A 15,366-nucleotide genomic window follows, 5' to 3' on the forward strand; every position below is an offset into this window, starting at 1 on the left:
CAGACTGGTGGCGTTGCAAGGTCAGGTACAGGGTTTTTGCGGGACACAACTGATGATGATTTGCAAGAAAGTGCTCCTCAACCCAGCACAAGCAGTGAATTGACACCTGGAACATTGGCCCACATGGCTGAGTATGCCTGGCGTATCCTTAAAAGGGACCCACGCATTATCAAAATGATGACCGATGACGATTACTGGTTGGTCTGCCTCCTGGATCCACAATACAAAGGAAAATTACAAAATATCATGCCACATGAAAACCTTGAGAAAATATTGGCTACCAAACAAGCAACTCTTGTAGACCTTTTGGTTCAGGCATTCCCAGCACACAGCGGCGGTGATAGTTCTCACACGAGCCATAGGGGGAAATATGGCAGAGGTGTTAGAGGTGCACAAATCCAAAGTGGCGTTGGACAGAGGGGTTTTATGACAAGTTTGTGGAGTGATTTCGCAATGACCGCTGACACAACAAGTACTGCTGCAGGAGACAGCATTTGTCCAGTATGGTTACGAATGACTTTTCCTCCCTTATCGATGTTCTCCCTCACAGGACATTCCCCTTTGATTACTGGGCATCAAAAATAGACACCTGGCCAGAATTGGCAGAATATGCCTTACAGGAGCTCGCTTGCCCTGCAGCTAGTGTGCTATCAGAAAGAGTCTTCAGTGCTGCTGGTTCAATACTGACTGAAAAAGGACACTTCTGGCTACCCAGAATGTTGATGATCTAACTTTCATTAAAATGAACCAATCATGGATTTCAAATTATTTTGCCCCACCTTCCCCTGCTGACATGTAGCTTGCTGGAAAAATGTCTTGCTTTTGGCCTCCTCTTACTGAATTCTCCAATTCCTCCATTTGCAGCTGCTGAATGTCCACCATAGGCCATTTTTATACCTCCCTAAATGGGCTGACTCCCCCCACAAGTCCGTGGTCACCACCTGGAGCAAGCACCCGTGCGAGTGCCGTTTGCCTCGACAGGTGGGTGTGCCCCCTCTTGGGCGACAGCACTGGCACAGGGTCCCTCATAGTACAATGAAGTGTCTATGACGGTGGTGGTGCACAACCAACGTCAGACACACCATCGTAGTATGTGGGGCCCTGTGCCACTACCGCCGCCTTTGAGAGAGTATTCCCCCCCAGGTCTAACAGTGCTCTACCACTTGCAATACTTACCTCTCCCTGCTCCACCACTGTGTAGTCTGTGCTGTTAAATCCTTCAATGGCACTGCCAATACAAATTTATTGAAATGATAGATGATAGTTAAAATATACAGCGGCCCTGGCCTCCATTTAGACTAGTTAATACTTTGCACCTACTACCAATGGGAGCCCACCCCTGTACCTAGCTATGCTGCACGTTTAGTCCTGTTACCAATTTTGAACTGCATTTAGCCTACTTTATTATTTGGGCCTACTAACTGTGTCTGCCACTCATTACAGTTGTCCTCCACTGAACAAAGCAATGCCGCCCGTTTAGTCCTGTTACCAATTTTGAACTGCATTTAGCCTACTTTAGTATTTGGGCCTACTAACTGTGTCTGCCACTCATTACAGTTGTCCTCCACTGAACAAAGCAATGCCACCCATTTAGTCCTGTTAACAATATTGAACTGCATTTAGCCTACTTTAGTATTTGGGCCTATATCTGTGTTTCCTCCTCATCCTGCCCATTGCCGAGCCACTGCTAGATGATTCTGCTGGTACATTGACCCAGACTACTACATTCCCCTTGCACTCTACACAGCCAGAATCTGACCCTGCTGAAAGACAGGTTCCCCTTCCCGCATACTATACCACCTTACACGGGGACAAAGAGGAAGGTGCAGATGAAAGTGCAGGTTCCTTCATCAGGTGGAGGGGCATACTCGTTGGCGACGTCACTGACACAGGGCCCGTCATAGTACGCAAAAGTGTCTCTGCCAGTGGGAGGCGCCACCTGCCGTCAAATACACCCCCGTACTATGAGGGGCCCTGTGCCAGTGCCAACGAGTGCCCCCCCCCCCGCTTGCTCATTATCACAGCACTTGCAAAGTTGAAATACTTACCTCTCCCTGCTCCACCGCCGTGACGTATTCCGTGTTTCCTGGGCCCACAAAAATCTTGAGCCAGCCCTACCCCCATACAACTTTAGCCAAATGACCCCCAGTTTTCAATGCCTAACTAATATTATAAAGTAAATTAAGATTGACAAGCTTACGTAATAAGAATTGATGTTTTTGGCATTAAAATGGGCACTGTAGGTGTTTTCCTGGCCTCCACTCACTGCCGACTTTGATTCCCCATTGACTCGCATTGGGTTTCGTGTTTCAGTCGGGCCCCCAACTTTTCGCAATAATTGGCCGATTTCACCTGACCCAACTTTTGACAAAGTCGGGTTTCGCGAAACTCGACTCGATCCGAAAAAAGTAAAAGTCGCTCAACTCTAACTGGAAGTGGTGCAGGCAGCGCTCCTGGCACTGAGAGCTGGGTGTCAGCTGTCGGTCCCTGTGAGCGCAAAATCGCCTGACATATTAATTCGTCTAAGGTCGGTAAGTACCAGGTGACCTAAATGTATGGATACGTCCAAGGTCGGAGAGGGGTTAAGTTTTTGCAAATAATTCATAGACTGTTCTCTGAACTCCTATACATTTTCATTATTGGGTTTATGTAATTGATTCCCCACATGAGCCTTCAATTGTAAGGTAAAAGAGAATGTATTCGGGATTCCAATACTATATACTTCTATATAGCGTAGATCTGGGTATTTATTATGATGGAATATAGGCTGAACTGGATGGACAAATGTCTTTTTTCGGCCTTACTAACTATGTTACTATGTTACTATTGACTGACCAGACTTTATAGCTACAATTGTACCGCAGAGTATTGCTATTTCTTCTGAAGTACAGTTTGGGTGTAATTGAGGCTCTGAAGTATCTTTGACTTTTTTTCGCACACTATGTACATTATTGTTCTCCAATTTACTCCTGATACCATCCTAATAAATTGCCTCTTCTTGTCAACATGAATTCGTATATTTGTTTTTTTTGCTAGACTAGGAAGAATCAAGCTCTTATTATTTCTAAACCATGGTGAAGATACAAAATCATTCAATGCGAATTGGTAACAGCTTCTCTCTAGAACATGATGTAGCAAAATATAGGTCAATGTAAAAGTCAACTTTCACTTAAAGATGTGAAAGAGAAAACTCATTCAGTCCTGTAGCATTATTAGCTATGACGAAGTCATGGCGCAAATTCTTCTTGGTCTAAATCTTTGCAATTAACATATAATTCTGTGCAAATTTATCTCCTCTAGCAATGTAGAGCTAGCATACTAACCATTTCCTATATCCAGCAGGTTAGAAATCTTATTTTAAAAGTCCTTAACTGGCTTTTTCACATCAGATATTTGTTCAAGTTATGTTTATACTGTATATTTGTTATCCCTTTAGGCTGCAAATTGTCCCACTCTACTGCAAAAGAGGCTTCTCTCAATCATCTGCCCCCCTTCCGCCTTGCCAGCAGCATTGTATTTTCAAGTTGCAAAAATCGAAGAAAAGGCATGTTTCTGTCAGAAGCAGGAAAAATTCTGATGGTGAATATGGTGTTGGATTGGAGTGCCATGGGCCTGCCAGTATAACTCTGGGGGTCAAGTGTTCAGCTACTTACAAATACGGCATTACCCTCATTCACAAATTTATAGAATAATAGACTAGGTACTTTTCAAAATGAATGATGAGATGCTGCCTTTGCCTGTACCTAATGAATCAAGAGCATTTACTGCTCATATAGAGGGCGGCCCACCGCGGGATTCACCTGTTCTCCAGTAGGCCAGTCCAAACCTGGGCATGGTGTTCTTCTGGAAGACAGCGAAAAAGTAAGATCAGAATAGAGTGGATTTAATTGATAGTCAATATTTCTAACCACCTAGTACAGTATTGATCACATCCAAATCTGAAAAGACTCAATGTAGTTGGTAGAATCTTTCATGATGACTTAGTTGTATGAAAAGAAACCACCACAGTGAAGAAATCAACTATGAATAAATGTATTTAATTTACTCTTTCTTTAGTTTATTCTTTCCTTTACAAACCCTATGACAGAATTATTTGGGCTCTGTATGTTGGATTTATATGTGCATTATACGGGCAATATAACATTTACAATATAAAATTTGGTATACTTATATCCATGTATCCATGTCAGATGCGGACACATACAGAAAAGGGCCCCTGTACAAGAACAATATATGGGCCCTTTCCTATCCAATAGTTCATCACAATGCACAATCCCACCTGCTTTGGAGGTAGAAATCGCCTCCTCCCCTACTGAGCTCCTGTGTGGTTGCCCCAATGGTATGTCTGACCCTAATACATGCCTTAACATAGTAACATAGTTAGTAAGGCCGAAAAAAGACATTTGTCCATCCAGTTCAGCCTATATTCCATCATAATAAATCCCCAGATCTACGTCCTTCTACAGAACCTAATAATTGTATGATACAATATTGTTCTGCTCCAGGAAGACATCAAGGCCTCTCTTGAACCCCTCGACTGAGTTCGCCATCACCACCTCCTCAGGCAAGCAATTCCAGATTCTCACTGCCCTAACAGTAAAGAATCCTCTTCTATGTTGGTGGAAAAACCTTCTCTCCTCCAGACGCAAAGAATGCCCCCTTGTGCCCGTCACCTTCCTTGGTATAAACAGATCCTCAGCGAGATATTTGTATTGTCCCCTTATATACTTATACATGGTTATTAGATCGCCCCTCAGTCGTCTTTTTTCTAGACTAAATAATCCTAATTTCGCTAATCTATCTGGGTATTGTAGTTCTCCCATCCCCTTTATTAATTTTGTTGCCCTCCTTTGTACTCTCTCTAGTTCCATTATATCCTTCCTGAGCACCGGTGCCCAAAACTGGACACAGTACTCCATGTGCGGTCTAACTAGGGATTTGTACAGAGGCAGTATAATGCTCTCATCATGTGTATCCAGACCTCTTTTAATGCACCCCATGATCCTGTTTGCCTTGGCAGCTGCTGCCTGGCACTGGCTGCTCCAGGTAAGTTTATCATTAACTAGGATCCCCAAGTCCTTCTCCCTGTCAGATTTACCCAGTGGTTTCCCGTTCAGTGTGTAATGGTGATATTGATTCCCTCTTCCCATGTGTATAACCTTACATTTATCATTGTTAAACCTCATCTGCCACCTTTCAGCCCAAGTTTCCAACTTATCCAGATCCATCTGTAGCAGAATACTATCTTCTCTTGTATTAACTGCTTTACATAGTTTTGTATCATCTGCAAATATCGATATTTTACTGTGTAAACCTTCTACCAGATCATTAATGAATATGTTGAAGAGAACAGGTTCCAATACTGACCCCTGCGGTACCCCACTGGTCACAGCGACCCAGTTAGAGACTATACCATTTATAACCACCCTCTGCTTTCTATCACTAAGCCAGTTACTAACCCATTTACACACATTTTCCCCCAGACCAAGCATTCTCATTTTGTGTACCAACCTCTTGTGCGGCACGGTATCAAACGCTTTGGAAAAATCGAGATATACCACGTCCAATGACTCACCGTGGTCCAGCCTATAGCTTACCTCTTCATAAAAACTGATTAGATTGGTTTGACAGGAGCGATTTCTCATAAACCCATGCTGATATGGAGTTAAACAGTTATTCTCATTGAGATAATCCAGAATAACATCCCTCAGAAACCCTTCAAATATTTTACCAACAATAGAGGTTAGACTTACTGGCCTATAATTTCCAGGTTCACTTTTAGAGCCCTTTTTGAATATTGGCACCACATTTGCTATGCGCCAGTCCTGCGGAACAGACCCTGTCGCTATAGAGTCACTAAAAATAAGAAATAATGGTTTATCTATTACATTACTTAGTTCTCTTAGTACTCGTGGGTGTATGCCATCTGGACCCGGAGATTTATCTATTTTAATCTTATTTAGCCGGTTTCGCACCTCTTCTTGGGTTAGATTGGTGACCCTTAATATAGGGTTTTCACCTAGCATTTCATTTTCCACCGTGAATACCGTGGAGAAGAAGGTGTTTAATATGTTAGCTTTTTCCTCGTCATCTACAACCATTCTTTCCTCACTATTTTTTAAGGGGCCTACATTTTCAGTTTTTATTCTTTTACTATTGATATAGTTGAAGAACAGTTTGGGATTAGTTTTACTCTCCTTAGCAATGTGCTTCGCTGTTTCCTTTTTAGCAGCTTTAATTAGTTTTTTAGATAAAGTATTTTTCTCCCTATAGTTTTTTAGAGCTTCAATGGTGCCATCCTGCTTTAGTAGTGCAAATGCTTTCTTTTTACTGTTAATTGCCTGTCTTACTTCTTTGTTTAGCCACATTGGGTTTTTCCTATTTCTAGTCCTTTTATTCCCACAAGGTATAAACCGCTTACACTGCCTATTTAGGATGTTCTTAAACATTTCCCATTTATTATCTGTATTCTCATTTCTGAGGATATTGTCCCAGTCTACCAGATTAAGGGCATCTCTAAGCTGTTCAAACTTTGCCTTCCTAAAGTTCAATGTTTTTGTGACTCCCTGACAAGTCCCCCTAGTGAAAGACAGGTGAAACTGCACAATATTGTGGTCGCTATTTCCTAAATGCCCAACCACCTGCAGATTTGTTATTCTGTCAGGTCTATTAGATAGTATTAGGTCTAAAAGTGCTGCTCCTCTGGTTGGATTCTGCACCAATTGTGAAAGATAATTTTTCTTGGTTATTAGCAGAAACCTGTTGCCTTTATGGGTTTCACAGGTTTCTGTTTCCCAGTTAATATCCGGGTAGTTAAAGTCCCCCATAACCAGGACCTCATTATGGGGCCTTTATTTATTTCTATTCAGGGAACTATCTCTCCCTCCGGTCATGTTGCTATATTATTGTGTGACACGTTTTTAACCTTCTTGTCTTATCTCAGATCAATGAATTTTTTTTTAACTTTAATTTGTTTTGTATTTCCGGCAATCTCTCTTTTTTCTGTTCATTTTCTGCAAGACGAAATGTTTTTAGGGACATGGAACAATAGCTAATATGCACATATATTTATTTTTACTTTTGCATAATTTGATGATGTTTTACCGTATTTTGCGGTTTATAAGTGTCATGCAGTGACCCCTGTAACAGGTAGGAGGCGCTGCATAGTCTCCCCAGTATGCGCACAGAGGTGTATTGAGGCCGTGAGAGTGCATGAGAATCACAGGCATGGATGGGATGATGTGACAAAGTCCGGCATTGTGGTGATTGGCCGATATATGTGTCGCAGAGGAGGGGACTCTGCGCTGCCAGCCTGAAGCGATATGGTGTTCTGGGACCTGTAGTCCTATAAGTAATAGTGTTGTATAATAGTCATGGGAGGTTTGGCAGGGCTAGTTATGTGAGATGGGCGGGACAAACTAGCCACACACCCACACTCCCATCCAGGGGAGTGGTTCAAGGTATATAATGTGACCAGGGTGTGGGTCACATGGAGTGCCTGTGTATGGTCGCTGTGAGTGACCTGTGTGAGCCTGTGTTGGAAGACCTGGGAGGAGGCTTCCTGAATAGCACATGGTGGGGCTTCAGACCTGGTGGCCTGGGTATTGGATGGTCCCAGCTGGGGATGGACGTCCTGAATAGTACCCGGACTGGCCGCCTGTGTGATCCTGTGTAGGACTGGATCCCTGAATAGCACGATGTGAGGACCGGGATCTGCAGAGCCAGTGCCAGCTACTGTGTGGGGAAGCTACAGTCCTTCGGTGGGTCTGGACTGACTAATGTGTGCCGACCAGGCAAGTTGGTGATCCCCGTTTGGCAGCTTTCCCGGAAGAGTGAGGACTGACAAGGAGTCAGCAGGTGGAGCAGGAGCTCCCAGAAGGTACCATAGTCAGTTGGTGCTAATTGCTTCATATGTTATATGAACTGTGTGGTAACCCACGGCAACTGGTCAGAGGAGGACCAGCATGATTAGTTGCTGCAACCTGTGTGATATGAACTGTGTGGTAACCCACGGCAACTGGTCAGGAGGACCAGTGTGTTTAGTTACTGCAGACTTAATGTGATATCCGAATGGAATGTGTAATGGACTGTTCCTGATACAGTTTATGAGTTTTTAATAAACCAAAGTGACTGTTTTGTTTGAAAAAACCGTGCCCGTGTACGTTAACCCCGTGCCAAGTGAGTGTCCCCCAATACACTCTGTGAGAGCAATCTTACATATGGTGGAGAATACGGGCAACGTTCCAGGTGGCACGTTCAGAGTTATTTGCTGTGACTCGGCGGAGCCACGAAGATGGTGTCTAGCCTGTAACTCGGCGGGGTTACGAAGCTGACAAGCGTCTTGCTGTGGATCGACGGGTCCACGACGGTGACAAGCAGCTTGCTGTGGATCGGTGGGTCCACGAAGTTCGCGGTGGAGCTATGCAGAGCCTTGTGTAGCGTAGCTGCAGTTGCAGCAAGAGGTTTTGCAGCAGCCAGAGCTGCAGTGGCAGTGGCTTGTCGTTGGCAGCCGGAGGTGCCGGTTATATGTGACTGCAGCGGGAGCTGTGGCAGTACCAGTAGGAGCTGGTGAAGTGACATATAAAAAGAAAAAAAAAATTTTGTTTTCCTTTCCCAGATTGTGCAGACTTTTAAAGGGCCAGTACAAGCCCAGAGACATAGTGGTGTACTGTGCGAACTGGTGCCTGAGTGCCGTGGGGAAGTCCACGGGGTGTACCACATGGAAGGGGGATGGTTGCCAAAAAGGGGGTGGAGTCCCAAAAAGGGGCGGTAACCCAAACAGGGCTAGTAGCCCAAAAAGGGGTGGAATCCCAAAAGGGGGCTGTAACCCGAACAGGGGTGGTGTCAAAAAGCAGAGCACTGGCCCAAAAGGGGGCGGAACCAAAAAAAGGGGCGGCGATCAGTGACGAGTCACGACTGTGTCCTTTTTGGCTGGATGGAGAGCGTGTGCGGGGGTTGTTAGACCCGGGGAGGGAAGCATCTTTGCTGAGGACCCTTCCAGGAAGTTCTGTGTCACCTCGGACAAAGGCGAAAGTAAGTGGCATAAGTGGGGACACTAAAGGTCTTCAGGTAGCCACTCTCTATATTGTCGCAGCTGAGGTTTCCACATACCATAAGGTGGCTGTAGTCCCAAACTTGCCATGTCCTATGGTAATAGGACAAGATTTGGAAGCACTGTGGGACTGGTGGAAAAAGGGTGAAGTGTTTGTGGAAATTATGTGTATGGGAGGTAGTAATGTTGAGAATGCCCCCACCTAGTGTTAACAGACCTAAGCTGGACATGACCAAAGAAAATGGTGAACGGGCCCAACTTAGTGACACGTCGTTGGCAGAAACACCTCCCAAGACTGATGGGTCAGGTATAAGGGTGACCAGAGGAAAAGGTGCATCTGCTGAACTTACTGGCCTGATGTCACCTGAAGTGTGTGACAATGTGACTGGTAAGGATGTGGTGGTAAAACAGAGTGGAGCTGACACCCGGTTAGAAAGCAACTGGAAGGTTCACCATGTTGGGGGGGTGACACAAACTCCAAGGGTGACTGTGACACGACATGGCCAGTAACAAGCGCTACAGCTGAGTACTGTGTAATGTTATCAGAAATACTGACACAGGGGAACGACAGGGCTCCACAGGGTGAAGACAGGATGGCGGTGACAGCCATGCCAGAAATTGTGACCTGTTTACGTGGGGACTGTCGGTTCCAGGAACACCGAATGGGTGGTGGTGACTCCCATTCAGATGATGACACCAGTGGAAAGGACTGCAGTAAGGCTGACTCAAGTACATCTGGCAAGTCTTCCTCCCGTTGCCGGAGACATAAAAAAGGCAAAGGGGCTGAACCAGTTGCACCTTGTGAAGATGTGACGGAAGAGGGTGAAGGCTCCAGAAAATCTGGTGCTGAGGACTTGTAGTGTCTGGAGTACTTTAAACTCCCAGGGGAACGGGACGAACCTAAAGATGTCACTGCTGAGACCCAAGAGAGGGCTGACGCTGACAGCGCAAAGTCTGAGGGTGCAGAAGTGGAGGAGGCCACCATAGAAGTGGTGCCTGAAGAAAATACCTCCTCAAGTGATGGATGCTCCACCAATCCGGAGGATGGGAGAAGCGAGATAGAGCTGCTCAAAGAATCTCTCGAACAAGAAAGTTCTGAGACAAGCGGTTGTGCACAGAGTGGAAGAGCTGGAGAGGGAGGTCTTCAAGCTCAGACGTCACCTGTTGGTGTGTCAAACCGTGAATAGGACCATGTTGGAAAATATGGACGTACTCAGAATGGCCCAAGAAAAGCATCAGCAGGAGCTGCTCCAGAGAGAGGGAGAGCATCGCTGCCTGGCAGAGGAGTTGCCAATGCCCATCTTGGTGAAGGCTCAAGCAGAAGAAAAGACTGAGGAAGAGTTTGTGCTAAAAGTGGAACAAGACAGTCACCCGGTCTTGGCAGATGTCCGTGAAGAAGATGAGACCCCGTTTTTTAAGAGCATAATAGAAGTACCCAAAGACATACAAGAAGCGTGCGCCAGGAAGACTCGCTTTGGGTTTCGTGTTTCAATCAGCCCCCGACTTTTTGCAATAATTGGCCGATTTCACCCGACCCGACTTTTGACAAAGTAAACGTCGCTCAACTCTAACTGGGAGTGGTGCAGGCAGCGATCCTGGCACTGAGAGCTGGGTGTCAGCTGTCGGTCCCTGTGAGCGCAAAATCGCCTGACATATTCATTCGTCTAACGTCGGTAAGTACCAGGTGATCTAAATGCATTGATACATCCAAGGTCGGAAAGGGGTTAAGTTTTTGCAAATAATTCATAGACTGTTCTCTGAACTCCTATATATTTTCATTATTAGGTTTATGTAATTGATTCCCCACATGAGCCTTCAGTTGTAAGGTAAAAGAGAATGTATTTGGGATTCCAATTCTATATACTTCTTTATAGCCATTGACTGACCAGACTTTATAGCTACAATTGTACCGCAGAGTATTGCTATTTCTTCTGAAGTACTGTTTGGGTGTAATTGAGGCTCTGAAGTATCTTTGACTTTTTTTCGCACACTATGTACATTATTGTTCTCCAATTTACTCCTGATACCATCCTAATAAATTGCCTCTTCTTGTCAACATGAATTCGTGTATTTGTTTTTTTTGCTAGACTAGGAAGAATCAAGCTCTTATTATTTCTAAACCCTGGTGAAGATACAAAATCATTCAATGCGAATTGGTAACAGCTTCTCTCTAGAACATGATGTAGCAAAATATAAGTCAATGTAAAAGTCAACTTTCACTTAAAGATATGAAAGAGAAAAATCATTCAGTCCTGTAGCATTATTAGCTATGACGAAGTCATGGCGCAAATTCTTCTTGGTCTAAATCTTTGCAATTAACATATAATTCTGTGCAAATTTATCTCCTCTAGCAATGTAGAGCTAGCATACTAACCATTTCCTATACCCAGCAGGCTAGAAATCTTATTTTAAAAGTCCTTAACTGGCTTTTTCACATCAAATATTTGTTCAAGTTATGTTTATACTGTATATTTGTTATCCCTTTAGGCTGCAAATTGTCCCACTCTACTGCAAAAGAGGCTTCTCTCAATCATCTGCCCCCCTTCCGCCTTGCCAGCAGCATTGTATTTTCAAGTTGCAAAAATCGAAGAAAAGGCATGTTTCTGTCAGAAGCAGGAAAAATTCTGATGGTGAATATGGTGTTGGATTGGAGTGTCATGGGCCTGCCAGTAGTATTAACTCTGGGGGCCAAGTGTTCAGCTACTTACAAATACGGCATTAAACTCATTCACAAATTTATAGAATAATAGACTAGGTACTTTTCACAATGAATGATGAGATGCTGCCTTTGCCTGTACCTAATGAATCAAGAGCATTTACTGCTCATATAGAGGGCGGCCCACCGCGGGATTCACCTGTTCTCCAGTAGGCCAGTCCAAACCTGGGCATGTCGTTCTTCTGGAAGACAGCGAAAATGTAAGATCAGAATAGAGTGGATTTAATTGATAGTCAATATTTCTAACCACCTAGTACAGTATTGATCACATCGCAATCTGAAAAGACTCAATGTAGTTGGTAGAATCTTTCATGATGACTTAGTTGTATGAAAAGAAACCACCACAGTGAAGACATCAACTATGAATAAATGTATTTAATTTACTCTTTCCTTAGTTTATTCTTTCCTTTACAAACTCTATGACAGAATTATTAGGGCTCTCTCTGTATGTTGGATTTATATGTGCATTATACGGGCAATATAACATTTACAATATAAAATTTGGTATACTTATTTCCATGTATCCATGTCAGATGCGGACACATACAGAAAAGGGCCCCTGTACAAGAACAATATATGGGCCCTTTCCTATCCAATAGTTCATCACAATGCACAATCCCACCTGCTTTGGAGGTAGAAATCGCCTCCTCCCCTACTGAGCTCCTGTGTGGTTGCCCCAATGATATGTCTGACCCTAATACATGCCTTTATTTATTTCTATTCAGGGAACTATCTCTCCCTCCGGTCATGTTGCTATATTATTGTGTGACACGTTTTTAACCTTCTTGTCTTATCTCAGATCAATGAATTTTTTTTTAACTTTAATTTGTTTTGTATTTCCGGCAATCTCTCTTTTTTCTGTTCATTTTCTGCAAGACGAAATGTTTTTAGGGACATGGAACAATAGCTAATATGCACATATATTTATTTTTACTTTTGCATAATTTGATGATGTTTTACCGTATTTTGCGGTTTATAAGTGTCATGCAGTGACCCCTGTAACAGGTAGGAGGCGCTGCATAGTCTCCCCAGTATGCGCACAGAGGTGTATTGAGACCGTGAGAGTGCATGAGAATCACAGGGATGGATGGGATGATGTGACAAAGTCCGGCATTGTGGTGATTGGCCGATATATGTGTCGCAGAGGAGGGGACTCTGCGCTGCCAGCCTGAAGCGATATGGTGTTCTGGGACCTGTAGTCCTATAAGTAATAGTGTTGTATAATAGTCATGGGAGGTTTGGCAGGGCTAGTTATGTGAGATGGGCGGGACAAACTAGCCACACACCCACACTCCCATCCAGGGGAGTGGTTCAAGGTATATAATGTGACCAGGGTGTGGGTCACATGGAGTGCCTGTGTATGGTCGCTGTGAGTGACCTGTGTGAGCCTGTGTTGGAAGACCTGGGAGGAGGCTTCCTGAATAGCACATGGTGGGGCTTCAGACCTGGTGGCCTGGGTATTGGATGGTCCCAGCTGGGGATGGACATCCTGAATAGTACCCGGACTGGCCGCCTGTGTGATCCTGTGTAGGACTGGATCCCTGAATAGCACGATGTGAGGACCGGGATCTGCAGAGCCAGTGCCAGCTACTGTGTGGGGAAGCTACAGTCCTTCGGTGGGTCTGGACTGACTAATGTGTGCCGACCAGGCAAGTTGGTGATCCCCGTTTGGCAGCTTTCCCGGAAGAGTGAGGACTGACAAGGAGTCAGCAGGTGGAGCAGGAGCTCCCAGAAGGTACCATAGTCAGTTGGTGCTAATTGCTTCATATGTTATATGAACTGTGTGGTAACCCACGGCAACTGGTCAGAGGAGGACCAGCATGATTAGTTGCTGCAACCTGTGTGATATGAACTGTGTGGTAACCCACGGCAACTGGTCAGGAGGACCAGCGTGTTTAGTTACTGTAGACTTAATGTGATATCCGAATGGAATGTGTAATGGACTGTTCCTGATACAGTTTATGAGTTTTTAATAAACCAAAGTGACTGTTTTGTTTGAAAAAACCGTGCCCGTGTACGTTAACCCCGTGCCAAGTGAGTGTCCCCCAATACACTCTGTGAGAGCAATCTTACATATGGTGGAGAATACGGGCAACGTTCCAGGTGGCACGTTCAGAGTTATTTGCTGTGACTCGGCAGAGCCACGAAGATGGTGTCTAGCCTGTAATTCGGCGGGGTTACGAAGCTGACAAGCGTCTTGCTGTGGATCGACGGGTCCACGACGGTGACAAGCAGCTTGCTGTGGATCGGTGGGTCCACGAAGTTCGCGGTGGAGCTATGCAGAGCCTTGTGTAGCGTAGCTGCAGTTGCAGCAAGAGGTTTTGCAGCAGCCAGAGCTGCAGTGGCAGTGGCTTGTCGTTGGCAGCCGGAGGTGCCGGTTATATGTGACTGCAGCGGGAGCTGTGGCAGTACCAGCAGGAGCTGGTGAAGTGACATATAAAAAGAAAAAAAAAATTTTGTTTTCCTTTCCCAGATTGTGCAGACTTTTAAAGGGCCAGTACAAGCCCAGAGACATAGTGGTGTACTGTGCGAACTGGTGCCTGAGTGCCGTGGGGAAGTCCACGGGGTGTACCACATGGAAGGGGGATGGTTGCCAAAAAGGGGGTGGAGTCCCAAAAAGGGGCGGTAACCCAAACAGGGCTAGTAGCCCAAAAAGGGGTGGAATCCCAAAAGGGGGCTGTAACCCGAACAGGGGTGGTGTCAAAAAGCAGAGCACTGGCCCAAAAGGGGGCAGAACCAAAAAAAAGGGGCGGCGATCAGTGACGAGTCACGACTGTGTCCTTTTTGGCTGGATGGAGAGCGTGTGCGGGGGTTGTTAGACCCGGGGAGGGAAGCATCTTTGCTGAGGACCCTTCCAGGAAGTTCTGTGTCACCTCGGACAAAGGCGAAAGTAAGTGGCATAAGTGGGGACACTAAAGGTCTTCAGGTAGCCACTCTCTATATTGTCGCAGCTGAGGTTTCCACATACCATGAGGTGGCTGTAGTTCCAAACTTGCCATGTCCTATGGTAATAGGACAAGATTTGGAAGCACTGTGGGACTGGTGGAAAAAGGGTGAAGTGTTTGTGGAAATTATGTGTATGGGAGGTAGTAATGTTGAGAATGCTCCCACCTAGTGTTAACAGACCTAAGCTGGACATGACCAAAGAAAATGGTGAACGGGCCCAACTTAGTGACACGTCGTTGGCAGAAACACCTCCCAAGACTGATGGGTCAGGTATAAGGGTGACCAGAGGAAAAGGTGCATCTGCTGAACTTACTGGCCTGATGTCACCTGAAGTGTGTGACAATGTGACTGGTAAGGATGTGGTGGTAAAACAGAGTGGAGCTGACACCCGGTTAGAAAGCAACTGGAAGGTTCACCATGTTGGGGGGGTGACACAAACTCCAAGGGTGACTGTGACACGACATGGCCAGTAACAAGCGCTACAGCTGAGTACTGTGTAATGTTATCAGAAATACTGACACAGGGGAACGACAGGGCTCCACAGGGTGAAGACAGGATGGCGGTGACAGCCATGCCAGAAATTGTGACCTGCTTACGTGGGGACTGTCGGTTCCAGGAACACCGAATGGGTGGTGGTGACTCCCATTCAGAT

The sequence above is a fragment of the Ranitomeya imitator genome, chromosome 3 (genome assembly GCF_032444005.1).
Source record: "Ranitomeya imitator isolate aRanImi1 chromosome 3, aRanImi1.pri, whole genome shotgun sequence".
Taxonomy (NCBI): Eukaryota; Metazoa; Chordata; class Amphibia; order Anura; family Dendrobatidae; genus Ranitomeya; species Ranitomeya imitator.